Below are 26669 nucleotides of genomic sequence, written 5' to 3'. Positions count from 1 at the left end.
GCCAAAAATTGCATATAAATGCCCTGAGAAAGAATGTAATGAGGTTGTTGAATGCCTAGAGTAGATTGGAAAATAAATTGGAGACCATTTTTTAGTTTTACATTGCATTTTTCAAGAGTTAGAGCAGCAATCCGTATCTAATGGATTGATTGCATTGTTGTTCTTTGTTTGTTGTTTTGTATATGTTCTTGTAGTGCTCAAGAAGCAATTTGGTTAGTTTTATTGCAGGTTTGAATTGAGTTTTCAATTTTGCAAGCTGTCGACCTGAGTAAGGGTTTGAGAGGCCCAAACATGGTTCCAACTTGAAGTCCTTTGAGTTCTTCTCAATAACCTTGGGACTCGAGCCATGGAACCTTTGTACAGTGTAAATAGCTTTTATTTTCCTTTGGTGGTCATTGAAAGGCCAATGAGCATCATTTCCTAGGCGAGCTCAGTCATAGCCCGGTTAGGAAATGAATCAGATTATGCAAGTGTTTGCAGGAATGAGCAGGGTTGGAGTTGCAGAGTGATTGGAATGAACAAGTGAGGTGTGGTAGAGCATATGTGTGAGTTTGGAGGTGTGGTAGATCAAGGAAGACACCAAACCCTTGGAAAAAGACCAAAACAAGGCTAAAACCACCTAAAATAAGCATTTCTCGAGTTTTGTACCTGTACAGTCAGACTGAAATTCCTCACTTCATAAATTGGAAATTACTTCCAAAAGAGTATCCTGATCATCAAAGAGTTTGTGTGGGTCTTTGGGGAAATTGTGAGCAAATCCACAAAAACCGGTTAGGTAGGGCTAATTGGGGCTCTAAGGCTACTAGGCCTAGAAAATAGGGAAAGGAAGGAGTGATGGGAAAATGAATCAAACCCCCACTCAAAACCAATTTATTACCCTTGGAAAACATCATGAACAATTACATCAACCTCACCAAGCATTTGTTAGGAGTTTGAGAGTGTAAGGTTGGAATTACCCTTGTGAATCTCAACCATGCCTGAGCAACCAGTGAGCACATCTTGATTGGGAGCACTCTTAGAGAGTTGAGGTGTCTAAATTGATTAGTGGACCAGATAAACAATGAATGAAGCCCACTAACACAACACTTGATTTCCCTTAAACAAGGAATTAACTCTCTTTGAATATACCTCCCCATCAATAAGGCAACCCCAAGGTTTCTTTAGTCAGATCTTGACAATGCAATGGATAGACTCTATGAATATGATGTGATATGGCTGGTATTACAAAGGCATTTACACTTTGTTGGAACTAGAAACTAACTTGACTCCTCAAACAAAGAAAGATCAAAAAGGATAAAGGGTTTAGAGAAACTAATCTAACACCTAACAATGCAAGAAATGATTATTGACTTAATGAAACCAAACCAAGCTTTGCTTCACCATGAGAAAACAACTACACAAAAATAGTGTAATCTCTTAAGGGTACACAAATGATTTTCGTATGCACATCAACACCATGACCAATGAGCATAGAGCAATTGAAGTTAAGCATTCAATTGAGTTCAGACGAACCATGATATTGGTTTAACTTTAGCATGCACTGCAATCTTCACTTCCAGTCTTCCAAATCTTTCCTGATACTTCTACTCTATATCCAAGAATAAAGATTGTTCATTTGAGTCTTGAGCATCTTCTTCTTCAGATGAATGTGCTTCCATAAAGCAAAAACTCTTTCCTTTGTCTCTATCATCTGTTCTTTTCTTAAAATCATTTCTTCTATATCTACTTTTCTTTTCATCATTATTAAATTTACTATAGTCTTCTTTGTATATACATTTAGAAGCATAATGATCAATTCTTCCACAATTAAAGCATTTAAAAGGCAACTTACCTTTGTACATTCTAGTTTCTCTCTTCCGTCTTCTTACAAAGTTTTCTTCAATCTCATCCAAGTTCTCACTTGTTTCCGGTTCATCTCTTGATATCCTTGAAATGTTAAATGCAGCTTCACTTTGATAGGATTTTATATCTTCCATCTCTCAAATTTCATAAGAAGACAATGTTTGGATAAGATGATCACTTGTGTAGTTATTCAGCTCATGACATTCTTCAATAGCACACTTCTTTGGTTTATAGGGTTTAGTCAATGTAAACAAGATCTTTCTAATGACATAATTTTCTTCTAGCATTCCACCAATTGCTCAGATAACCTTTGCAGTATCATTCACTCTATGTATGTGGCTCTCAACACTTTCATCATCAACCATTCTAAAACCTTCAAATTTTTGCTTCAAGTTGAAAAGTCTTGCTTGCTAAGTCTTTGGATCACCTTCATATGCATAACACAACTTGTTACAAATTCCCTTGGCTTCTTTCATTCCTTTAACCTTACCAAATACTTCATCACTAAGACAGATGATAAGAATTGTTATACATTTTGCATTTGTCTCCTGAGCCTTAATTTCATCCAAAGTTGATGGTCCATTCGAAAGGCGTTGATAAGTTGTTTGAATAATCTTCCAAATTCCATTCGACAATGCTTCCAAGTAAGACTCGATTATTTCCTTGCAATAATTAAAGTTTGTTCCATCAAACATCGATGCTTTAACATGAAGGTCATGTGTCATCTCTAGATCTACCTCAAGCAACTAAGCTTTCCAAAGAAGAACCTTTTTCTAATACCAATCGTTGAACACCCAACAAGATTGAGAGGGGGGGTGAATCAGTATGAAACCTCAAAACCAATTTTAAATAAACAACATTAACTTATGTAGCATTAACATATTAATCATCAGCACATAAGCATCAACCATCAACACATGAACAACAAATTTACGTGGAAAACCCAAACAAAAAAATCATGGTGAGAATCTCTCACAATTTGAACAACAATGTTTACAACATTTTAGTCTCACTGCCAAGGAGCACCAACCCCTGAAGGACTTGTAGAATTAATCTGCACAACCTTTGGAAGGATACAAAGAGGACTTGCACAGCTGAAGAACACTTATTCAGGACAAGATACAAACTGTTGCTGAAGGAATCACTGCCAATCGACAACGAATAAAATAGTTGAATTGAAATTGAGAAGGATTCTCCTGATCATGAAATAATCCTTGAACAACTGAATCAAGCGACCAATATCATGGCAAACATCTCTGGTAATCTTCACTGTCCCAACACACTGTCTAGCAAAATATATCACCTTACAAGCTCTTCGCAAATTGACTTTTGCATCAGCACAAACTCAAATCTACTTGCAAATCATTCACATATACTTCTCCCACAATTCACTTCTCATCCACACACAATTCATCCATCTGCACATCTTAAATATAAGATACAACATTGAAATCCTAATTAAGGGTCAACCAAAATAGAATAAGCAATATTACACAAAATAAGCCACTCGGACCTAAAATACTTAGATCGGTCCACTCTAAGAGGAGGGAACCAAAACATATCACAATACATCCTTCCATGATTGATCCAACAATCCGCACGCACTAACACATACTCCAAAGGCGTTACCAAATGTAACGTGTTGACATTCAACTAGTCGGCCACATAACTTCTTCTGATGCACAATACTCCATGTGGATCTCCACACACCATGGTGACACCCAAATTAACATCTCAACACATCTTCCAACACATATCCGGACCAAAGAATATCATCCACTAAACCGCAATATAATTACCAACATATCTAGAGGGCACCGAAAGCTTTTCGAGCCACCCTGAATACAAGATGACACAACCAATACCAAAAGCATATCCAGACCAACATCCACCGAAAAACCCAAGTCTGACAAAGCATATCCAGACCAACATCCATTTGGATAACCAGGTTTGACATCAATAACAACCATATAAGCTTGTGCCATCAACAAACTCCAACAATATTATAGGGAACAATACTTTTAATTTTGAACTTGTTTGTGATCAAATATTTTAAATTCTCTCAATTTGTGTCCATTGTAAGACTAAGGTACTACCAACCAGCAATACTAAAAGCCCAAAAAGATTTTGGATGGTTTTCCAATTCCATAGCTCTGCCGCTCTACATCTATGTTGAAGAGCATAGAATGCTTTTATTACCTCCTAAAGTTCTTATAGTACCCCTACCCTAATCAAACCTTTTAAACCCAGTTTGACCATGGTTGACTTCAGTTGACTTTTCAGTGGATACATTATATTGGAATATTCTATTCATATAATACGCTAGGATATGATATGCTTTGATTTAAGTTCCAGTGTATGTTTTTACACATTACTTCCTTATGATGGTTAAATTGGAATACTAACATAGACTGACACATTTATGTATGCGTGCGATGCGTTATATACATGTTTCATATTTGTGAGTGTATGGGGTGCAAGGAAATGATTTTCCTTCACTCATTTCGATGAGACAGGGAACGTCATGATTCTCCTTCACCGGTGTGTCTACTATGTTTGTATATATATGCATGTGTGGTTCGTTGTTGCAGGAGATTGCAGGTACAAGTACTATGTAGGTACGGGGTATCGTCTCCACCTGGCTTCTCAGGTCTGAGCGTGCCTTATTGGTCCGATGGAAGTGGATTAGGTAGTCATAAGATCTTACATTTTACCTTAGTCGCGCTCATGTGAGCGTCATTAGTCGTTTGTCAGTTTCCTTTTTTTGGGTATGTGGGTCATGTATTTGTTTGGTTTCGTTGAGTTGTGTATTATGCATTTAGTAAAATTGCTTATTAAATCTTAAGTATTTAATTAGATTAAATGCGTTTTTATGCATTGGTAAATAAAAGAGGATTAAATTAAATAGGACCCCTGTGGTGATTAATCAATAAATCAAATTGTTTAATTCATGTTCCTTGCGAATTTGATTTATTGTATTTTTAAATTGTGAATTAAATGATTTGTATGCATTGTTGTAAAGAGTTTAATTAGAAATTGGAAAGTTAAAATATATCCCTCATTAACATTTTGAAATAGAAATGTTAGTTTTAATCTATTTGAGAAATTAAATGAAGGAAAGAGGGTATTTTTGAATATTAATTTTCATTAGAAATGAATTTATGGGTTAAAAAAAATAAGTTTAACCTAAAATAGATTTTAGGTTAAAAATCTCATATAACCTATTTTTTTTATAATTTGGGAGAGTTGTTTGTTTTGGATAAGAAATTTTGGGGCATTTTTTGTTTGAAGGAATCTTGCAGTTACAGGTTGGGCTCTCCTTCAAACTTCTTCCAGGATTGCTTTAAAAGGTTGGATTCTTGTTTTAATTTCTTGGTTTTTAAGAAATTTTATCTTGAAATAAAAATAAAAAATCTGAACGTGTTTTTTGTTGGAAAAATCTCTTAAATTTGTAAGAGTTGTAGTTAAATTTCGAATTTAAACCCTCCTTGCTTTCATTTCAAACCTCTAAACCAAATTCTTCTTTGTTCAAAGTTGATTTCAAACTGGAAAATGGTTGTGGCTGTTCACAGTGAAATTTTGTTAAAATTTCATATGGATGCCTTCAAATTCGGGTTTTGAAATAAGAAATTTGTTTGTGTTTGGTATAATGGGAGTGGGAAAATGGTTGATTTTATGCTGGCAAAATTTTGCCAATTTGGGTATTTTGGCATACTGGTAATTTTTAAAACAAGAAAAAAATTTGCATTCCCTCGCTTTTTTCTAAGTTTTATGATGTTAAAGTCTATTGCTTTAAAATAAAATTATTTATTAAGGGTTCTAGAAAAATTGATTTTTCTCAAAAATCCCTGAGACTATGTACATATAATATTAGGGGATTGCTTTAATTTTTTTTTTTTTAAATAAATTAAATAAATAAATAAATATGCATATATTTTATGGGCGTGGGGAGCCATTGCTCAACCCATGGCCCGTTGTGGTTACCACAACCTGTGGCACCACGGCCATGGAAACGACAAACCATGGTTCTCCAAAGCTGTGGAAACCACAGTCTGTGGGAAGTGTGGAAACCACAATCCGTGGGAACCACGGCTATGGAGACCACAGTCCGTGGTAACCACAGTTGTGGGGGACACATGCCTTTTATTATTTAAGTTCTTTTTTATTTTATTTTTTATATATATATTTTAAATTTCAATTAAAATATATATTTTTATATATATTAAGTTTTGTATTCTTTTTTGTATATGCTTGCTAAAAATATATAAATTGGAAAACGAAATAATATATTATTTGAGAAATTGGAAAATGAAATAATATTATTTGTAAATTTTTGGAAATTAAATAATATTTTATTTGGAAAATTTGAAAATTAAACAATATATTATTTGGGGAAATTTGGGAATGGAAAATGAAGAAAATAGATATAGTTAGAAATTTAATGATATCTTCATTTTAGAGAAATCAATTGATTAACTTATATTTTTTTCTAATTATTGGAAAGTAGGCAAAATTATAAAATTATAATTTCGAATTAATTTACTAAGAAATGGTGATTTTTCAAATGTTGTATTTTGAAAATTTAGATTTATTAGAAAACTTTGATCCATTTGTATTTTTAACAAAATGGAAAAATGATTGTCCTTATAGATTAATGAAAATGCGTGTTTAATTTTTCTATTCGCATTTAATTTTAAAATGGCAAGTCTTTTATTTTGAGAGTTGGATGTTGTCATGTGGTTGATTGTAACTAGTCATGTCTCTAGTCAGAGAATTGTCAATTAGTACACCTCGTGTGAGGACTTGTTTGGCCAAGTGGGCTTTCCTACCGTATTAAACTCCATATATCATTTCTTGTGTATACCTTGGTTTTGGGAGTCTGTCTGAGTTGTGGTTAAGTGTCATACAGGAGAGTGGCTTTCAAGTGGGGGCCACGCCCAAACTGGCAGCAGGTTAACCCATCGAAAGTATGTCTAAATAAGTGATAACTTAATAGTATATTAGGGAATTGGTAGATGAAAACACTAAGTAAGATAATTGTGCCTCGCGCATGAAATTGGTTGATGTACCTCGCCACCTTTTCTCTGTCAATCTCCCTATGTCCAAATATGATTACCACATTGTAGAATTCCTTAGTATATTCCTTCGCAGTCATGTTTCTCTATTTCATGTTTTGCATCTTCTTGAACAACTCCAGTTCATAGTCTCCCGATATGAACTTGGCCTTCAACCTTGCAACCATATGTCTCCAACGGGTGATCTTCAATTCACCATTCTCCACTCTGTCTTTCTGCAACTCTTTCCACCATAAGGCAACATGCCCTTTCAACTTGGTCTATACCAACCGAACCCTCTGCAGGTCCTTGACATCCTCAAACTCAAAATAGTCTTCCAACTCTTCGATCTAATCAATCAGATCCTCCGGGTTCAGCGTTCCGGAAAAGTTAGAAACCTCAACTCTATGCACTTTACTTGCTTGCACCACTGCTCTTAGGAATATTTCCTCTCTCATCTTTCGGTCCTTGAGCTTCCTCAAGCTCTTCACCGGCTTCCTCATACTCATCCTCAGAGTCAGGGTTTCTTCGCAAACCAGCCAAAGCATTATGGATTTCATTCCTCACTTTATTCTTGAAGTCTTCCATCATCTACTCTACCCTCTGAGGGTTTGTTCTCCTCAGCGACATCTCTCCTTCTACTACGGTGAATTACCTCAACTCGACGATCTGACTATCAGTTTCAATTGCCTCCCCTTGGCGATCTATTGAGCACCCAAGCAGCCTGCCTCCAATCAGTGATCTGTCCACCTCAAGGAATGCCTCAAACGATTCTTCCAACAGCCAGTCCATAATCAGCTCCGATACCAATTGATGCAGCCATAACCGGTAAGAACCCTGAAAAGAGTCAACCGGCTTATGCAGCAAGAGTAACACAACGAAAGCAACAAGAAAACATAACAAATTCATATAAATAGAATATATTTAAGACATAGAACTTCTGGCAATCATCCGGTAATCATCAGATTATCACCAAAGAACATCCGGTAGTTAACTAGTTACATGTAGGCTTCAAGCTAGAAATAGCCCACCCGGGACTCTAAAGATCAACCAGATCATAATATGCGAATCTCAATCCTTATTCTAAGTTCTACTTCCTCTGCCCTTACAACTGATTACATAACATCATATTTTTACCCACTATAACATATCTGAGTCAACCTCAAAAGATTACATTCACCAATGCAGGAAAATGAAACGTGTAATTAGGTCGGCCCTAAGGTTTCAAAAATCTTTCCGAAAAATAACAATCAAGTGATGCGGATCAGCAGGAAGGTCGGCCACACGCCAAGGAGCATCGAACAAGACCCAAGATGGATCCACATGCCGGTAATGAAGGAAAACCAACCGATAAGCGCAAGAATTGTCCCGGAAACCTAGAAGCAGCCAACCGGAAGCAACAATTGATCGGAGAAGAACCCCAAATGAACTAGAAATCTGGAATCAACCACATGAAACTGCCAGGAAATTGCAAACAAGATCTGCCATGAAGAACAAGCAACTACCGGTACATACCAGTAAGAATACTAAAACTGCAAAAAGAACTAAACAAGAAAGGAAAATGTTTTCGGTTGATGCAAGATTACTCATCGACCGGAGATGCTCCTGCATCACCTACCCCTCTCATTTTTACAATACGTGGACATGAAATTCAATTCGACACCAAGCAATCAAGCATTTAATTTCAAGCAAGCAAGCAATCAGTCTTCTTTCAAGCATTCAAGCAAAGATAAGATCGAGTTTTAAGCACTAGAGTTGACATTCATGTTCTATGTTATTGAAGACTTCATGAAACCCTAATTTCGTGTGGAGACAAACAAACCTTCACAAGGAGGTATAGCATTTGTGTTTCAATCATTATTCAACATCTCCCTCAAAAGGAGAACATTTCCATTACTGCAATTCAATCATATTTCATTTCTATTTCATGGTTAATTCCAAAAGTGGGGTTTGACCTAAGATAAACCCCTATTCTCAACATGTTTACCTTCCCTAGTGTGCGTAGGAATAGGTTAAGATATGCAATCTTTAGAATAAGCTTTATTTACAATCACACACCAATCCCCCATTAGAGTACAAAAAATGTGAAGGACTAGGGTGACCACCACACCAGTCTCAACAAATTAGGTGGTCCTTCTAGGAACAAGTCCGAATACTCTTACAATCCTCAGGTTCAGGTTCATGGCTTGATTCGATGACTATAGCTCACTGTTTATGCACTCTTGTATCAATTTCGAGCATATTTACCCTAATTTCAAGATTTTCACAATTCAACTTAAAAGAGTGTAGTTCAATCCAATCCTAGTAAATCTAATAGAATTCCCATCTCTTATCCTTGTTTGTTTGTGGATAGATCCATTAGATTTACCCCCCCTTTAATGTAATGATCCCTAAGTCATAAATTAGTGGTTTCTCCCTCTTATGGTGGAAACTCCAATTTTTCACCATTACAATAAGATATATCAATAATTAGAAGAACAAAGATGGTAATGTGTATTGTCTCTTTCAGTATAGCTATTCTCATTCTCTTCAAAAATATAAAGCTTTTAAGGAATTTGTTCAAGACCATATGATAGAGCTTGTATTACTCTTACAACTAACCTTATATTTTTTCTCAATATAGTAGTACCTTAGCACTCCATTCACCTCATTATGTTGCTCTTTACCCTATGGCATTGGTAGTTTACCTTTACTAAGGGCTATTTGTCATGTGTGGTGGTTCAACTTAAATTCCAATCATACTAGGTCATAAACATAATAGTTATTCTTCCTTATATCCATGCTTGGGGAGCAAGAATAATATTTCAATTCTCTCTTTTTCAAAGATTTCTTTTTCCTTTAAGTTGTAGTTTTTATAACTTGAGGTCCTTTCTTACATAGAGTGGTCCCCCATGCAAGTACATATATATCCCTTGGTTGGACTTTTTCTTTCTTTGCATTGGTGTGTTTTCTTATGAATAATCTCTCCTTAGTGAATGTGTGCAATCTTTTACTTAAAAATTCACTTTTTTCCTAGCAATGGGAGGTGTGGATTCTTAGTTTCCTTCTCCTTTTCAAAGACAAACTGTCTTTATCAAATATCCCTTCTATTTTCGAAGGTGAATATCTATGGATAAAATATCTTCCTCAATGCATCCCTCAAAAGGATCCCTTTACACTTTTTGCAACATATTTCTTTTACAACTATCTTTTTCTTTCTTATAAGAGGTATGCCTCTTTAGCTTGGAGTTATTTACATTGTTGCCTAAAGGATATCTCCTTGGTAATGAAGGTGTGTATCCTTGTTTCTATCTTCCTTAAGAAATCAACATAGGGCTATGTTGACATCTTAGGGGGTGGCATAAATAACAGCCTCCTTGTAACATATGTTCCATTCAAGTCACGGATTTCTTTGCATTTGCCTTGCTTGGTTATTTTTTTAATTCAAGTTGCGGATTTCCTTGTATCCTTGCTTAGTTATCCTTTTTCCATTTAAGTTGTGAATTTCCTTGCATAATGCCTTGCTTGGTTATCATTTTTCAATTCAAGTTGTGTATTTCCTTGCATAGTACCTTTCTTGGTTATCCTTTTTTAATTCAAGATACGATTCTCCTTGCATAATGCCTTGCTTGGTTATCCTTTTTCAATTCAAGTTGCAAACTCCCTTGCATAATACCTTGCTCGGTCATCCTTTTTTAATTCAAGATTATGAATTTCCTTACATGATGTATTGCTGGGTTATCCTTATTGCATGTCTTATATAAGTTGTTTCATGCTTGAAACCAAACCAAAGTCTTAGATGAGATTCCTAACTCCTAAAACAAAAAAACAACATATATAGCAGGATGAGTTGACTAGCATAACATAACTTGCTATACCTTTCAACTCTTCCTTATTCAACTTCTTTAAGGTAGGTTGAATAGCATAACATAGCTTGCTAGACCTTACAACCCTCCTTGTGCTGCATTTTCAAATGAGTGGAACTAGCATAACACATCTTGCTTGAATATTAAGACTATTCTTATTATTCTTTCCTACATGGAGCACACAACATAACACAATTTATTGTCCCATGAAAATTCATGTTTTTGTGGATCATCTAGCATAACATAACTTGCTAGCCCATGGAATCAACTTTCCTTCATTTTCTCTTTGATGGATCACCTAGCATAACACAACTTTCTAGCCCATAGCATCTATGTTCTCTCCTTTCTCCTCTCCACGAGCTCATAGCTTTTATCGTTGTTGAATCATGGTCAATCACTCAATGCACGCTCTTTCTCTTTCCATGTGAGAACTTATGTTCATGTAATAGCATTCTAAGAATGAGATTAGTGACTGAGATATTTTGACTATCGAGGTATCTTCAACTAGTTGACTTGGAGATTTTTATATTAGTACTAACCCCTTTGTTGTATGTCTTTTGTCATTGATTATCTTTGTTTGACTTTTCATTTGCCTTTGTCATGTTTTGCGTACCATTTCATGTGGTCGTATGAGTTAAGATCCTAAGATTGGAGGTTTGATTCCTCAAAATTAGTGATGTCTTATCTCTTTGTGATCTCACTCCTAGTTGCTCTTCTCTCTCTATGTCTTCCTCATATTTCTACTTTACCGTGACTATTTGTATGGGCTCATGCTCTCATTAACATGGGGGCTAAATGTAACGTCATAGATTATAACCTAGTACAATTCACACCTCATTCTTCTGCCCCTACTTTAGCTGGTCCATCCTAGTTCTCCCTTAGGTTCATTTTGGCCCTTTTATTCCAAACTCTGCATGGCTAAGTGGACCCCATCCTAGGACTGTGCCTTCCTGATTGGCTTCTTGTTTGCCATGTTTTGGGAGGACAAGGGCATCTAGGGGGCCACTGTCCCAACCAAGGTGCCCAAGGTACCTTAGTCTCCCTTAAATAGGCCCTCTTTCAAATAGTTCAAGGTACTTTTCCTCTCTAGTGAGTTTTGGTCTCCATGCCTCAATGTGACTGTTCGAGGCCAGCCTAATCAATAAATTACCCAGGGGACCCTATATAAAGTCGTCCTATAAATTATTTCTCAGCTAGAAGCATTCATCCACATTCTACCCCATCATTTATGCATTCATTAAGCAATCATAATCAAACATAATTTGTGCATTCATTAAGTAGTCATAATCAAACATTCTCAAGCATTCAAGGCAACATTTCATCCCGCATAATCCTTCTAGCATCATGGAGAAAATCATATCAACTTTCACGAAAGAATATGTTCATGTTTGATTCTTCTATGCATTGTCATGTTATTAGATCAATAATTGTACTCACATCTAAAGAGCATTGCATCATCAATCGATTAGTCATTTCAGATTCGAAGAAATTGATTCAGGAGCTACGAGCGAGAAATCCAACAAAGTAGGGGACAACAATCAGACTCATATTTTGAAGGCGCGAAAAGCGAAGGAGTCGAATAGTCGACCCCCTTTGGTCTCAGGAATTTTTGGCGACTTTCTGACAATAGATTCTGTGTGTAATCCTGATCCAGAAAACATCAAGTTTATCTGCCTCTAATATTCAAAGGACTAGAACGATTTGCCCCCTAGTCCCGACAATTATACCTGAACTTTTTGTCACAAGTTCTAATCTATTTTCCATTCTCAAATCTAAGTTTAAATCTCTACATGATGTTGAGAACATTCTATTATTGGGATTTTATGTCAATTTATCATTGTTTGTCCTAGATCTAGCATTGTAATTTAACCCTAATTCAAATTCAATTTCAACTCAAATAAGGTAAAATTAATCTGATCTATATTAAGCCCTTTTAGGATTGGATCCATCAAATTCAATGCCCTCCTTAATGTAATGTTGGTCCCAAGTGAAGTTAGTGGCCTTACCAATCTAAGTGGTGAACCCCTAATTTCAACACCTTACAACTATGTATGAAGAAAAATCATCATTTATTCCTTCATTTTCTATATAGTGTTTCCTACCATTGGAGCGATTTTTTATGTCAGTGAGTGTGTTTATTTGAGAACATTTTGGACAACAAGTGGTTCACATTTAAAACTTTGACCTAGGTTATCCAATCCTTAAGTCACACACTATAGCTAGAACACTTTTGGACTATGCATCTGTACCATCAGCTTCAATTCTTCAATTTTCACTCAAAAAAGTGATAAAAGATAGAAGTTGAATAACCTACTATAAATTTCACCATGCAAAAGAAAATGATGGTAAAAAGGGAGGTACAATTTCTTAAAATGGGATATAGAATTTTGGAAACTTGAGTCAACTTGAGAAAGTAAACTCAAGTCTTAATATCAACCCTATATCTTGGCTCTTGAAATGCCTTTTGTAGAACACTACAGCTTCATATCAAGAAAAAGAGGCCTTGTAAGAAAGTTTCCTAATTCGCAACACACACACAATGGTTGTACCACTATTCCTACAAATTAAGAGAGGGTGTAACAATGATGTACATAATCCTAGGAATGGTTGGATAATATTTTATATTTTATATTTCAATACACAATATTTTGGTCTTTATGTACAAGAAAGGTTTGACTAATAAATTAATTTATATGTTATTTTAGAACTCCGGACATTGATTCAAATGTTGGGTTCATTAAATCAACCTAATTCATTTTTCTAAGAGGCTTGTGATGAGTATGATGTCAATTTTAGAGAGGTATTTCACTATGTTATAAAGTCAAAAATAGTTATTTTGACAATACTTTATCTTTTCAAGATGGAATGCATTATAAGTTACCTAAATTGTGTGTATGCAAAGAAGGGAAGTCCCAATTGATGAGAGAAGTTCGCATTTTAAGTTACAATTTATAATTGTAGTGTTAAAAGCTAAGTTACTGGTTCCGGTTCGGATTCAGGTTCAGATTCGGGTACGGATTCACGGATTCGCCAAAAAAAAAAAAAAAAAATTTGGTACGGGTACGGGTTCGTCCATATATATATATATATATATATATATATATATATATATATATATATATATATATATATATATATATATATATATATATATATATATAAATTTTTTTTAATATATATATATATGTTCAAACTTCAAACATCAAAATTATATATGTTCACAGTTCAAACATACAAATATGAAACATACAATGTAACTTTCCCATACAATGATACATAAATGATAACAGATAAATCATAAATCATAAATCCATAATTGCCAATGCCAATAAATATTCTGATATTGATATATCATAAATCATAAATGTAATATCATATTCATAATTTGCGAAAAAGATAATATTCAAGTTTCAAGTTTCAAAATGTGAAAATGTCATGACACAATAAAATATAAAGTTAAACATTCAAATTACAAGCCATCTATGGGATTTAAATTCTATATTCATCTTCATCTGAAGCATCCAACCCAAGCCCACGGTCATCAAGTGGTTCAAATTCAGCATCAATTGAACCAATATCAAATGGAATGCCACTCCCACTAGCTATGTCTCTCTCAAATTCCATAACCGCCTCATCTATAGAGACTTGGCAAAGTTGTGCAACTGTAGCATCTAAATCAGCACACTCAGGGGCTAGATCCCAATTCCTTGTTACACCCTCATTATATTCAAGGTCCTTATGTGACAACAAACGAAGGTTGGAGCGTACATAGACCAAATCCTCAGCTTTCTTTGCACCCAAACGATTACGTTTGACTAAGTGGATGAAGGAGTATGTACTCCAATTCCGCTTAGCTGAAGAAGAACTTGCAACCTGTTAAAAGTTAAAACATAATTAGAAATTTATAAATAAAATTATGATAGCATCAAATGGAATTGGAAAACTATAAAAATAAAAAATAAAAAGATACATACTTGGGAGTTAAGTTTAATTGCAAGAGGCTGCAAGTAAACAGAGCCTTGACCATGTACATACCACCACTCATCAGCATCCATCCCATATCTAGCATTAAGAGCTACAACATCATGATTTTTTGCAGATACAAATTGGCCAAACTCCCTCATGACAATATTTCTTGTCTCCTCATCTTGATATATCTTTTTAAAGGCAGCCCTATAGCCAGAAGCAACCTCTGCATCTCTATATGGTGGCACCCTCCTTGGTGTTGCAAGCATCTCTGCACTATAAAATTTTGGTGTCAAAGCAAATGCTAAGAGATGTAAGGGGGTGGTCATCTTGTTCCAACGGTCAACAACAATTTTCTGCACAACTTTGAAAAATGTTTCCGTTGGGTCATTTTCTTTTCTATTTATTACTTCTTTTATTTTTTCCACCATGCAATCCATGCCATCATAAATCTCACCCAAACATGGGCGATCAGTATCAGCATACCTAATCATGCTCATGATGGGCTCAATGAAATTCAAAACATATTCCACATCATCCCACCATTTCTCACTAAGGATCAATGCTCTTACTTTTAGAGCTCTTTCTGTGTGGGACTGCTTCCATACACTCCACAAGCTGCTGATGACCATAGAACTCAAGTCGTCTTAAAACGAGCGTGTGAGATGCAAATCGTGTTTCAGCAACCTAACATGACATAACAAAACACACAACATATATCAAATGCAAGTCTATAAAAAATACAAATTTAAAACTAAAAAATTAAAAATTAAAATTTAAAATTAGTAATTATAAATTACCTTCAACAACTCCAACTTGGAGAAGGTCCTGAAAATGGCTTGTGACATATGATGATTAGTCACAAACATTTGAATCTCCTCGCCCTCCGCATACAGTTTTTTCACCCAATCAATTTGTGTGCCAAGCTTTTGCATGATTAAATTGAGTGAGTGTACTGGGCATGGTGTCCAAAAGATGTGACCATATGTAGCCTCCACTATAGTCCCTACTGCCCTACAATTTTTAGCATTGTCAGTTACAACTTGGACAACATTTTGAGGTCCCACCATGTCAATGCATTCTATCAAGATATTGGCAATGAAACTTGCATCTTTCACTTGCCCCTCACAATCCACTGCTTTCAAAAACATTGCCCCTTTAGGACGCACTACTATAACATTGATCAATGGCCTATTTTTACAATCTTTCCATCCATCAGAAACAATGGTCACACCTGTTTCCTACCATGTATCTTTGATGACCTTCAACTGTGACTCTACAGATGCTTTCTCCTTTGCCAATAAGGTGGTTCTCACCTTTTCATACCCTGGACAAACATAATCAGAAGGTGTATTGCAAAGAGTATGCACCATGTCCCGAAAGTAAGGTGATCTAACAAGGTTGAAAGGAAGCCCATTGCCATAAAGGCAACGTCCAATTTTGGAATCTGCAATCTCTCTCAGTTCATTTTTGAAGGCAAAATCCAATGGGCCTCTTTTCCGTGAAGCCACAACATTCTGATTCTCTACTGCATCAACTGGTGGGTTTTGCATGAAAGGATGTGAACCAGCTGGTCTTGTGGACCCAATGCTACTAGAAGGCCTCTTAGACATTGAGCTTGGATGGACAAGAGGACAATCAGTCTTTGCTTTGCTACTTCTCCTATCAACTTCCTCTTGTTCTCTAATATATCCCAAAACTAGAGCTTTTGACAGCCCCTTGCCATCTGATCCCTTACAAAATTTTATTCCACGCCCAGGGATGAAACAAAGGTGGCCTTTCACTTGAAAGTATGAGCCGGTATACTCAGTGCCACAATAGTTGCATTGCCAAAAAACCCCCACCACCAGACACTGGCTTGATCATTGTTGTATAATGCCAAAGTGGTGAATCTTGATCAATTTTAAAGGGGGTATTTTCAGTTTGGACATTTGCAACTGAACTAGAGCTTGCACTTGCACTTCCAGTTCCAGCCATTATGTATGATTATATTAATAATGCACCTAAAATGAAAAGAGAACGCACAACATTATTGAAAAAAATTATTAAAATTTTGGTATTATAACCCCATACTATGCATACAAAGTGTAAAAAAATATACAAGACTTCTTTAAAAAAAAAAATTTAAAATTTTAAAAACTTTAAAAAAAAATTTAAAAATTTGAAAAAAACTTGGAAAAATTCTTGAGAACTTGAAAAAAATTCAGATTCACTTACCTTTAATGGCTAAATCTTTCTTCTCCAATGATTCCTATGCCTTTGATGCGTGTCTCACACCTTCGTAGTCATCACCTTCGAAGAAAAATACAAAAACTAAGAAGCCTGATTGTAGAGAAAAAATCTTCAAAAATGCAAGTTGAATAGGTTGAATGCATGTTTTGATGCATGAAATGCATCATAGAGGGGTGGATTAGGGTTTAGATGTAAAAATAAGATTAAAAAAATTGTTTTTTAATTGTTTTTAATTGCTTTCTAACCCGTGGGCCCCGTTTTTGGGAACCCACGGGCTTGGGTTCACCTGGGTCCTCCTGGTTCTCCCTGGGTGCCACCCGGGTCCTGCCCAGGCAGCTGGGTTCCCTGTGGGTCCTGCCAGCCGCCTGGGCAGGACCCGGGTGGGACCCAGGGTAAACCAGGCTGGGACCAGGACCGGGCACGGACCAGGACTAGGACCCAGCCAGTTTTGGCAAGAACCGATATCACAGGTTAAAAGTGATATCAAATCTCTTAATTTTTATTTATTGAATAAATATGCAAAATGATATCTCTACATTATTAAGGTCACGTGTTGTGTAGCACAACTACAATAAACAAGAGGAAATGGGAAATTGCGTATATACATTCCATTACTAGTTCCTTCTAAGCCATGCCAAAGAATACATATAGAATTTGTAGGAGGGTTTACATGTCCAAAATGGAGCATGTATCTATTTATTTATGGATGTGAACTAACTTAGAAAGTTATGGATTTTTATTGCTTGTTAAAAGACCCATAAGGCACCCTATGCATGTGTAGTATCGTAAATTATATCCCCATACAATTTCATGCTCCTTTGAGTCTCACTTTGATTATTTTGCCTGATTATGCTCAAACCAATGCCAGATTTGAGGTCTCTACTCTTTGTCTTTGCTTCTTGATCTTGTCAGAGCCCAAAAGGCGTGGACTAGGGCCCCTAGCACCCTAGTCCAAGGAAAAGGAGATGAAATTTGAATCCTCCAACTGCCAAAAAAAGTTGAGCAAGAAAAGCTATCCATGTTAGCCTTCTTCATAATTTTCAATAAGTGTCATGAGGTTGAGTATAAAAGAAAGTCTTATCACCTCATTTGAAACATCCCTCATCAAGGAATTCATTTCAAATCAAGTATTTCAATTGAGAAAGAAATCAAGGATCAATAAGGCAATGAAAGAGAGGTCAAGTATTTAGATTTGCAAGTATTCAAGCTGACATTCACGATCAAACTTATGTAAAGGAATGCATGAGTTTCCACATAGTAATATCAACCTTTTATAAAGATTTCAAAGCAAGGAGATTTATAACAAAAGGTGTATCATTTCAATTCAGCATTTTGTTCCAGATCTAGCCTCTTTCCTAAAAGGGTGAGCTCTCTTTTCTATCAATTCTTCATTATAGGGTTAATTCCTAACCTAGGGTTTGACTTTGGCAAAACCCTATCAACCCAACACCATTTTTCCTCTCTTTTGTGTGTAGGCTTTTGGTTTACCAAAGGAGTAAGATTCAAAAAGTGTAGACTAAGGCAAAAAGATCTAGATTTTGAAGAAGCAAAAAACCCCAGTGGCAACTTTTGTCATTGCCTGACACTTTTCCAACAAAATTTTATGGAAATATTTAGTGCGACATCTTGATCCTGAATGTGTTTTTGATATCTACATCAAACATGTACACAACATTGATGCCTATTGACATGGTCCCACATTTTGGGGCTCAAATCGTAGGCATAGGTTTCCTTTTGTTCCTTGTTTCTAGATCTATACTAAGAGTCTACATATTTGTTTTACAACTTATTGTTTATGCTGATTACTTCCAATTTTGCACCATTAGCCCTAGTTCTTGCATCTCATCATTCTATCTTATCCAATTGCATCTACACTCAGCAAGGAAACAATCAATTCATGTGCCCCTCTTCCAAGGGTTTGTCGTTGGGCCTATTGGTTGTTTCCCTGATGTATGTTGATGTTAATGGGTTTGATTCCTAGTTGGCGTGTTTAGACTAGTGAACCCCATTTTCACACCTCTAAAACATGTAAAATATGTTTGTAATGTGGGGATTAACTTTAGTTTTCACACTTCTAATATTTTAGATAGAGCTTCCCATTTTCTAAAAACCTTTAAGGACTTAATTGAAGAGGTTAACAACTTTTCACCCATAGATAGACATGTAAGCTAAGGTAGTTAGTAGAACATTTATCTAGGTCTTAAGATGATACAATACAAAGCATCCTAAGCCGTGGGATAAAAAAAAAATCTTATATGAACAATATTGGACTATAAAATGGTTTTGAATTCTTATAAAAATAAAAGTTCATTACACCAATACATGTTGAAATGATGCAAGTGTAGAAAATGAAAATATCCCTTCATAAACTAGGAAGATTAGTGCCCAGATTTTTATATGTTAATAATGGGATATTTTATTTTGGGACTAGGGAAAATCTATTAAATATGGGCAAACCAGGCACTTTTGAAGAAGCTCAAAATAACCAAATCTCTAGGATGGAAATGCCAAAAATAGTCAAATCATAACATATAGCCCCTAAAAAATCATTCTTAGTGATTCTTTCATCCCTAGCCAAAAGTTTCACAAGTGATCCATGTGTATAATGGACATTTTCATCTACAATAGAAACTATTATAAATGAAACCAAATGAAGGAGCTATAAACAAAGGTGAATATTGAGATTCCATTGTTTAATCTTTAGTCTCTTGGAGTTCTATGAAGTTTAAGATTCCTTATTAAACTTTCTTGTAATGTTTTAGTTGGATAACCCCCAATAAGTCATTTTATGGTGATTCTTCACAACTATAAATAGACTTAGTTGCTTTATTCGAATAGTATTATGGATGTCTAGGTGTAATTAGGAATGAGAGACAAAAATAACATTCATGAATAAGTGTTTAAGCATTTTGTTATATATGTACAATGTCTATAAAGCCCTCTAGAAGAAAGTAAACCTGTACTAAAAAAGGATATATATGTATACAAAAGACACACCGCTCTTCTAGAATTTTTTTCAATTTACATTTTTTAAATCAAAATTTTTTAATTTATATTTGCTTACCCTTAGTTTAACTAATTTTTTCTTTCTTAATGGCGACTATTTTTCATAAAAGTATAAAACTAATAACTTCACTAAAATCTTAGTTGAAATTGATAAAATTGTACTATGAAATCAAACAATGGAATATGTACAATAATTATGAATCATTGTATATTTCTATTAGATAAAAACATATTTATAGTTAAATTAAAATTAAATCCTTAAACTGAACTAAAGAAAAGAGTTATAAATTTGTATATTTATAAAGTAAACAATTGGGTCAAGAAATCCAATTTCTTTTTTTAAAGTTCTATGATGAAATGTGTGATAATTTACATAGAGGAGGTTTTTGTTTTCAACATGTCCAAATTTTAAAACTATACTCCTACTCTGAATAGTAGTTTTATTTAAATCGGGCCACTGATGCAAGAGGAGGATTGTTCCCTACTTGAATCCTTAACGCCACATTAACATTTGGCATACAAACTGTCATGCCCAACGTTACAAAAGAGATAACTGGTTACCCAAATCCTCAAACTCCGTCTACCCCCAAATTATTAATTCATTGGTATAGCAATTCACCTAGCATTTTCCAACAATCTTTATGAGTTCCTCCCAAAATGTCACGCAAAACTTATGGATTGCAGAAACTTTGTTCGTACCCTCTGAGACATCAGAAACTTTGTTCGTACTCTCTCAGACGTCACTCTACCGTAGACTCAATATGAAATATTTCATTGGTGAAGCTGGCACCTATTTGCTCTTTTATGTGTTGCAATTGGTTCTCCTTTCTTGTGTAACAAAAAACACAGGAACTGAAAAAGCTGTAGCTCCTTTCTTAACTGCCCAATCGCTTGCGTTCCTTTTACTGCATCCGTATGCTTTATACTGAAAATTGTCTTTATTTTTATACTTATAGTACTTAATACGGAGATGCTTATTGAAATAGGGTTGTAGTTTCTCAAGTAGTAGGTACGTTTAATTCGCATGCCGTCAATTCTTTAAAATACTCTTATATTCTAATTTTCCATTCACAATACAATGTTCCAATTTCAATCAAGTTCTCTCCAAACGATGAGCTATCAATTCTTCTCTTCCACATCGATGATTTTATTGTCTTCTATGCTTTGATTAAGACTCTAATGTGATTAGCCACATCATTTGAGAAATTCCTAGACAAGATGATATTATCGTATTCTAATTTTATTTGTTGGGATTATGGATATTTCATTTATGCCGGTTCACATATCTTATGTTAATCCGTTTGTCTCAATGCCTGCATTTAGTTCGTGGGTTTTCTTCTCAGAAATATTTACCTTAGCTAGTCAATAATGACATATTTTGCATAGCTGTTCTAGTTTCAAGTATGAATTGGATTGATGCATTTATCCCAATAACTGCGGCATATGTAAATAGTCCCACAGAGTATATCTTTCTAGGATAAATGGATACAGATTCGAAAATTAATCGCTGCCACTAACCAGACTTTCAAGTTATAAACATTTTTCCTTTAACAGACAATTTAAATCATAAGAACAACTTGAGCGTCTAATCTCCTGATTTCTACAGAGCTACTCAATAATTCATTGACCAACATGCGTTTCTTATCCCCTGTTTTCTAAACATGGTCATTCTCAGCACACAGGCCTGGAATTTGACAGGCTATATGGTCGTTTTTGCACTTTTAGATCGTATATTACAACTAATAAAATTAGTGGACCGTAAGTATCGACATGCTATTTTTTCCACAAACCGTATATATGACACTTAAAATTATTAATAAGCCGTAAAATATTATAATAGGTAATATATATTGATATATATTATTTTACAATGTTTATTATAGATATATGAATTTATTTAGAATATTTTAAAATGGTATGATTAAGATATAATTATTTCTAATTTTATATTATTTTTATATGAATTTTTAGTATGTTTTTCTTATATAAATTTAGAAACTTTGTCAATTTAGTTTTTAATATTTTTTAAAGATTGTCTTAAATATCAATATAGAAACTTCTAACAATTGAAATGATAAGATATAATCATTTCTAATTTTTTTAAATATTGTAATAAAAAAATCTAAATGGTTTCTATTTTTATAATAAACAAGATTTTTGAGTTGAATTTAGAAACTTACAAGTAAATTTAAAATTTTTTAAGTGCATTACTAATTTATCATTGTTTTTCAAAGTTTTACTTTTTTTTATGGAATTATTTCTTTTCACCTCAATTGAATTTTATTGGAACTTCAATTCTATGAAGCTTAAAGAATTTATATTAAACTATTCACAAATTAAAAAAAAATTGACACTTAACATTTTTTTAAAAACGTAAAATGAAAGGCATTAAAATTACTAAACTGTCATAAAAAATTATATGACAGGTGGGTGGCCGTCAAATTCCAGGCCTGTCAGCACATATGAGGTACCTACTTGCTGGTTTGGTGTCGGCACAATGATGGTGGTCTACAGCTTTAGTTTATGAGGTACACGTAAGTTGCCGGTATAGGAGGACCATGTCAAAAGTTGCCGCTTGATCTTAAATACGACTTAATCTAAAATGCGATTTAGATTTCGATTTGATAAAAGCCGCGCCATCCGCATTTCAGAAGAAATTACTAAGCTATCGTTTGTCTGCAAGACACACACACTTTCTCTGTTTCGCCGTTGTACAAATCACCAATTATTGAGGGGCCCTAAATTATGGCTAAGGAAGAGAAACGAAAGTTTGCTCCTCCATGCAGGCAAAAATGGTAGCCGAATTTTAACTAATTTTTTTGCACCTTTGTAAGATCGTGTTCATTGACATATGATATATTTATTTTATTTGTATGAATTTCTAATTCTGGAAGTCTAAAACAGTAAATCATTGAAAATAACTTGCTGTGTGATGTTCGACCATAAAATGGAGACAAAAACAAATGGGAGAAGGGGAATGAGGGTTCCTTACCTGGGGCTGCCAAATTCGTACAGATTTCCCGACGGTGAGAAAATGAGGAGCGCGACTTCAGCATCACAGAGAAGGGCGAGCTCGCTAGCCTTCTTCAGCAGTCCTGCTTTACGCTTAGAGAAAGTAATCCGACGCCTTACGGGGTTTTGAATCGTCTGCAACTGCAGTTTTCCCCTCGTCATTCTCGTGTATATCCAGATACTGCAGTTGCAGAGTAATAGAGGATACTGCAGACTGAAAGAAGATCCTCAAAATGTATGTCCCTGCCTCTCAATTCATTATCAATATGGTTGCCAGTATACGTATTGTCCTTACACTAGTGGAAATATTCATACGTGTTATCTTTAAAGTAATATATTTATTGCAAAGGAAAACGCCTGTCACAAAATATTGTACCAGCAAGTTGTTGAAATTGGAGGAGTTCATTGACAGCTGGCATCTGGTCCAGTGGAGAAATTGGGGATTCTCATCGTTAGTTTGTATAGAAAAAGAATCCAATGTAAAAGTCAATGATGGCAAGACTGACTGGTCCATATTTCATGGAGGTTAAAAAGTAGGATTTTTAGAGAATGGAGATCTCAACAAGCGGTTGGTCAATAGACATATTTACATACTACATAATTGAAAAACTAGGTGGATCATGTAGACAAAATAGATTAGAGGGAAAAAGGCTAACTATATCAAAGAGTTAAATTTAACTTGGAATCATAATAAAAAATCATATTTAAGAGCGGTTATTAAAAGAAAAGAAAAGTTGTTAATTATATGGTTGAAAATTGGATCATGTCATTTTAGGTGTTGTCAAAGTAGATTAGAAAGGAAAAAGCTAACTATATCAAAGAGTTTAATTTAATTTGGGATCACATTAAAAAATTATTTTTAAAAGCGACTATTAAAAGAAAAGCAAAGTTGTGAATTACATGGTTGAGAATTGGATCGCATCATCTTAGGTGTTGTAATGTAGTGGAAATGGGGTTCACTAGTCTAAATATGCAAGCTAGGAATCAAACCCAATCCCATCAATTACATTAGAAAACAATCAATTATGTCTCAACTGCAAAACTATTGGTGAGAGTTGGGCACTTATAGTTTGATTGTTCTCTTATTGATTGATTTGAATTGATGTGATAAGTAGATTTTAAGAACTAGGCTTAATGGGTGTTGTAATGGTGAAAAAATAGGGTTTCCACCATTAGAGGGAGAAAACCACTAATTTTTTCTTATGATGACCATCACATTCAAAAGAGGGAAATCCAATAGATTCAATTACAGATCAGAAAGGATTTAAGACTGGAAATTGATTGGATTCATTGATTTGAGGTCCTTTTTTGTAATTTGAATTGTTGAATTAAGATAAAGTGTTGGAAATGAAGGTAAAAACATGAAAAACGGTGACCTATAGATGTGGGATTGAGTTGTACACCTGGAACTGAGAAATGTACGCAGACTCGAATCTGATCCACCAAAAAGCACCTAAAATATCGAGACTGTGGTGCTTGTCATAGTCCTCCACACTTTTCACACATCAAAGGGGGATTGATTCGTCACTGTAAACAAACCTTATCCTGAAGATCGTAGCTATGTACCTATTTCCTACACACACAAAAGAAGGGGAAATAGGTTGGGAATAGGGGTTTGCCTAAGTCAAACCCTGGTTTAGGAATCGACCTTGAATGAAATGTTGTAAATACTGAAATAAATCATGGAAAGATATACCTCTGATCTACAATGACTAATAATGATGTTTTGCTTCTTGAATATAATCACATATGTTGTATGAAATGGGATGAACATGACAAAACCCTAATCACACACATGTGCTTGCATAGGAATGATGTAAAGTTGCTCCACAATAGATAGATAAAGAATATGCATCCTTGAAGACCTCTAGAAATGCTTGATGATGAATTCTCGAATCCTTGATTGCTCCCATTTTCACCTATCATGAATGTATGAATTTATTTGTCCCCCCAAAATGAGAGGGGAAGACCTCCTTATATACTTACCCATCAGGAAATCATGTTAATTTTTTGACATAGGCCAACAGAAAGAAAGGTTTCTCGCTCAAATTTGAGATGGGGAAAAGGGTTTAGATTGGGTCCAAATTAGGGAGCACCATGGGGTGGCACCATGGTCTCGGTGAGGACCAAGGCGCCATGCCCCGGTCCTACCCTAATATGGGGCTAGGATAAAGGGAATATGCAAGGCAAAATATAATATTGAGCACATATTTGCATCATGCATGATGTGAGAGCCCCAAATATGGTCTAAATTGGAAGGGGGTGCAATTTAGGATGTTACAGGTGCAAATTTGATAATAAACAACATAAACAAGTAAATACATAATTGATATGCAGACGTTAAGTACAAATTTGGAAATGGAAAGGAGAGAGAAACCTATGTCTAAAATATGGGCTAAAAAACGCAAGTCAATGTTGCTAGGTGACCTTGACCCAAAGGTCTTAGATGCGGACATCAAAAACAATTTCAAAACCAGGATGTCATTCGAAATATCTCCTTGAAACTTCATTGGAAAAGTGTCAGTCAACATCACTTGGCAACCTTAATTAGGCTTTTTTGCTTCTTCAAAATCTTGTTTTGTATCTCAATCTACAATTTCAAGATCTGTGTTCTCTACAAAATGTGTCACCTGAGCACACAAGAGAGAGAAAAAAATTGTTGGATTGATAAGGGTTTGCCTAGGCTAAACCGAAGAAACTTTGAAATAAATCTATGATTAATAAAATAAAAAAGAGAAAGTGCCTTTATGGGGCAAATACTAGATCTAGAATTGAAATGATTATATCTTCAATTGATGATACAATGCTCTTAAGATATTTCCTTCATGTTTCAATCCAATAACATGATAAATCATTATAAAATTCATCATAAATTCAATGTGAAAACATAATTTAAAATGTCTTTTTGTAGCTTGTTGCTCCTTAGACTTAGATCTTCTCTTGAATTGGAATAATAGCTCTTGGAAGGATAGAATGAGATAATAGAAGATGATGCAAGGAATTAGGAGTGATGTCTTATATAAGGATCTCAAAGTAAAATTACCTTTTGATAGACTTAAAATAATCATTTTCATATATCAAGGATAGATTTGGAAATTACAAGGCCATCATATTATCCTCCTGAAATTTCAGCTAAAAAGTATAAACCAACCTGTTGGTATTTCCAACTGATTGCCTAAGGAATTCCTATAAAAAGCCAATACCAATCTACAGACCCTTAGATGAGTGGCCAGTGAATGAGATTTCAACGAAAAGGCTAAAAGATCTCGCTACGAGACCTAGGTCTGCACACCTTGCAATATTGATAGACCTTGTGCAAATATTAATAAATATTGATATTATGCATATAATTCTCAATGAATTCTAACCTGAATGCATATTATTCAACCCTGAATTGGATTTATTCATGGTTATTTTCACTATTATGCACATTTAAGAATGAATTCTACTCTAATCCTAATCATACAACAAAAACTAAAAGATTTTGTTGAATAATATGACTCTAAAATATATTACAAAAGCAAATTGATAGGTTCCTACTTCCTAGGGTGATGGAGTCAAATAACAAAGAATTACATATCCATGAAATGCATTAATATTTTCACCATCCAATTCTAAATTCTCGTGTATTACACAAATATTCAATCCTAACAGCTTCAAATTCTACTTAAGGATCACCATCTTGTTCATCTTACCTACAGTAACATGCTCA

General features: G+C 34.8%; 1 pseudogene; it reads right to left on the bottom strand.

Annotated features, from left to right (window-relative positions):
• The window catches only part of LOC131078230 (truncated transcription factor CAULIFLOWER A-like), a 182485-nt pseudogene extending 159037 nt beyond the window's left edge, over positions 1 to 23448 (bottom strand).
• Between the last annotated feature and the right edge of the window lie 3221 nt (positions 23449 to 26669).

The sequence above is a fragment of the Cryptomeria japonica genome, chromosome 5, assembly GCF_030272615.1.
Source record: "Cryptomeria japonica chromosome 5, Sugi_1.0, whole genome shotgun sequence".
Classification (NCBI taxonomy): Eukaryota; Viridiplantae; Streptophyta; class Pinopsida; order Cupressales; family Cupressaceae; genus Cryptomeria; species Cryptomeria japonica.
The sequence above is the reverse complement of the archived record's forward strand: the minus strand, read 5'-3'. Positions and strand labels throughout refer to the sequence as shown.